This window comes from Aplysia californica, unplaced genomic scaffold, assembly GCF_000002075.1.
Source record: "Aplysia californica isolate F4 #8 unplaced genomic scaffold, AplCal3.0 scaffold00060, whole genome shotgun sequence".
In the NCBI taxonomy this organism is placed as follows: domain Eukaryota; kingdom Metazoa; phylum Mollusca; class Gastropoda; order Aplysiida; family Aplysiidae; genus Aplysia; species Aplysia californica.
Genome location: NW_004797330.1, coordinates 664,482 through 664,855, shown reverse-complemented (window position 1 = coordinate 664,855; position 374 = coordinate 664,482).

Sequence of the window (374 nt, the reverse complement as noted above, 5' to 3'; positions counted from 1 at the left end):
ACGCCTGTCAGCCTGTCTGTCTGTTCTGGGATGTTCTCCCATCTTTCTTCGTCTGCCTCTTTGTCTCAATTTTGGTTGTTGTTTTGGCGTTTACATGACTAGACTTTTTTTTGAAGTAGAGGTTTTACGGCGCTCGCAACTGCATAAGGTCATATGAGCGCCATAAGATTAGAGTTGTTATAAGAGAGTAACAAACATAAAAAAGAAGAAGGGGAGATAAGGACGATAGATGTTTGATAGGGAAGAAGGAGCAAACCACACCAGAGCACCCGCCAACCACCCACTGACAAGACTGACTCGATTGTGCAGAAAAACTCATATAGATCTACATGTACAATGCAGTCTCCCCCCCCCTCCGTACCAAAGATACTATA